The sequence below is a fragment of the Ochotona princeps genome, chromosome 1 (assembly GCF_030435755.1).
Source record: "Ochotona princeps isolate mOchPri1 chromosome 1, mOchPri1.hap1, whole genome shotgun sequence".
Taxonomy (NCBI): domain Eukaryota; kingdom Metazoa; phylum Chordata; class Mammalia; order Lagomorpha; family Ochotonidae; genus Ochotona; species Ochotona princeps.
In genome coordinates, this window is record NC_080832.1 from 75,657,939 (window position 1) to 75,660,953 (window position 3,015).

General features: G+C 37.4%; 1 non-coding gene across 1 annotated transcript; it reads left to right on the forward strand.

The window, feature by feature from the left end:
* Nucleotides 1-720: 720 nt before the first annotated feature.
* Nucleotides 721-912, forward strand: LOC118758309 (U2 spliceosomal RNA). Its single transcript, XR_004995636.2, has one exon. It is a non-coding gene; the product is annotated as a U2 spliceosomal RNA (small nuclear RNA).
* Nucleotides 913-3,015: the final 2,103 nt, after the last annotated feature.

Genomic DNA, 3,015 nt, shown 5'->3' on the forward strand with positions numbered 1-3,015 from the left:
TCTTTCTTTTTTTTTTTTTAAAAGATTTACTTATTTTATTACAGTCAGATATACAGAGAGGAGGAGAGACAGACAGGAAGATCTTCCGTCCCATGATTCACTCCCCAAGTGACCACAATGGCCAATGTTGCACCGATCCGATGCCGGGAACCAGGAACCTCTTCAGGTCTCCCACACGGGTGCAGGGTCCCAAAGCCTTGGGCCATCCTCGACTGCTTTCCCAGGCCATAAGCAGGGCGCTGGATGGGAAGTGGAGCTGCTGGGATTAGAACTGGCGCCCACATGGGATCCCGGTGCATTCAAGGCGAGGACTTTAGCGCTAGGCCACACCGCCGGGCCCCGGAAGATCTTTCTATAAACCTTTTTCTCTCTGTCTATCTGCCTTTCAAATAAGCGTAAATAATTATTTTATGAAAGCCCCTTTGCTTAGGTGCTTGCTAGTATATTTATTAATTAAATTGATCATAATTTAAAATAGCATCATTTATTTATTTTTATAGCAATGCAATGCTAACAATTCTATCCATAACAAGAACTTTTAATTTTTAAATTAAGAAAACTGCAAAAATTAGTACTTGTTTAAAACGTACGTAGAAAGTAAAACAGTGAGCCACTTTCTCTTTCTCCATTTGTTACTCCAGATTCCAACCTATTGGTATCTGTCTTCCCAGTCCTCTTGTTTGTTTATATATATACAAAATTTATATATATACAAAATTCATTTCTCCTCGGCCTTTTGGCTAAGATCAAGTGTAGTATCTGTTCTTATCAGTTTAATATATATATAAAATTCTAGATCCAAAATACTTATTTTATATTTATATTTCAACACAAATATGATACTGTTGCAGGGTTTTTGTCTGCAACTCAGGATTCCATTTTTAAAGACCCAGCCTGTGTACAGAATTCCTAACATAGTGGTATACTTATTTCTAAGGTTATTTTCCTCAATGGATTGTAAGCTCCCCTGAAAAGTTATTTTCTGTTGCATACCCAGCACTTTGCACAGTGCAAAGCAGAGAATATTTAGTTAGTAATATTGATTGAAGAAGTGATTGGTTGAATTAGAAACATTTACACTGACATTGTATGGTAAGTTGTCTGCCACAAAGGCCTTGAGACCCCTTGATATTTCCCAGTATCTTCACAAGACTCCAATGCGTGAGCACATTACAATTTATTGGAAATGTATAAACAAATTCCTCTTGGGAGGATTCCCATTAATTTTATATTGGTGTGTTCTTTAGTGTTACATAAAAATTAAATCTTGAGCTGATGGTTGTGGCATAGCAAGTAAAACCACCACTTCTGAGGCTAGCATTCCATATCAGTACAGCTTCATGTCCTGGCTGTTCCACTTCTGATGCCACTCTTTGTTAATTGCCTGAGGAAAGCACTGAAAAACAGCATAAATGTTTAGGCTCTGCTCCTCATGTTGGAGACTGAACGACATTCCTCGTTCCTGACTTTGCCCTGGCTCAGTGCTGGCTGTTGCAGCAGTCTCAGGAGTGGTCCCATAGATGGAAGATCCCTCTCGCTCCCTGAATAAACCTTTAAATAAAAAAGTTAACTCTTTATCTATGCAATGTATAAGTGTATTAAACTAGAATAAAAATGTAAAAGAAAAACGAAATTGTTGTTCTTCCATACCTTTGGGAAAAAAAAAAACATCTTTACTTGAAAGACAGGATGACCGAGAGAGAAGCAAAGAGCATCTTCTGTCGATTCATTTACTTCACAAATGGCTTCAGGTCCAGCCAGGAGTCTAGACTTCTGTGAATTTCCCACTTGTGTCCAGCAGCCCAAGCATTTTGGCCATATTCTGTTGACTTTCCAGGCTCTTCAACAGGGAGCTGGAGAGGAGGTGGAGCAGCTGGCATCTGAACAGGTGCTCATGTGGGTTGCCAGGAATGCAGGTGGCTTAATGCCTGACACCATAAGGCCTGCCCCACCTCCATACTCTTAATTCCACTTCCCAAAGAGAACTCTTGTACCGTTTTTAACTGTTTATGGCACTTTCCTTTACCAGTTTAAACAAAACACTTCTAATTAATTATTTGTGATTCACAATTTGGATAATAATCTTCTATTCTTAACTATGAAAGGCAAGAAATGTAGTACACTGTATATATGGTACCTCAGCTCCAACCCCTTCCATTTCTGCTTTTGACAAATGTTCTATTCTTATTTTTCACAAAATCTGTAAGATTCATAATATAATAACCTTTATAGATCAGCATTCATTCCCTGGTTTATCTGTAAATGGAGTCCAAAACTTTAAACCCAAGTAAAAATAACACGTATAATATTAAAATATTCTTTATTCTCAAAATTAAATTTTGTTTTCACTGCAACAAAAAGACAATACTGTTGATGAAATCCAACTAGTTGGAAGTGACTATACTGCATGTTCAGTGCTCTCTTTTTTTAGGTAATGTTCAGTTGCCATGGTTGCAAGTATGTCATTTCTGTTCTGGCCTTCCTCTTTTGTTTCCCTGAAGTTTTTCCTTAGGGAAGTAACTTTCGTATGAAATGCATGAACATCAATTTTCAGAATCAAGACAGAGCTGAAAATATATATTATTCTTACAATATTTGGTATTTTGAAAGTTGCACAAGACACATTTGAAAATTATTTTTTCTTGAAAATTTGAAAGAGATGTAATTTGGTATTCCTTTAGGTAATGTGTTGATGGCTTATTGCCAATTTGCTTGTCATCTCTGTTAGATAGGTGTGAATCTCTAAAAAATTTATTTTAGCAATTTTGTCTGCATCCATCTAACTTGTTGCTGTTTCATGATTCAAAAGTAATTTCACAGGTCTTTTTATTTTATTAAATATTTATTTTTATTGGAAAGATAGAGAGAAGGAGATACAGAGAGCAAGATCTTCCATCCCTGGTTCACTGCCCAAGTGGCCACAATGGATAGAGCTGAGCTGATCCGAAGCCAGGAGTAAGGAGCTTCTTCTGGGTCTTCCGTGTGGGTTGGGATCTCCTGTGTAGGTACAGGGTC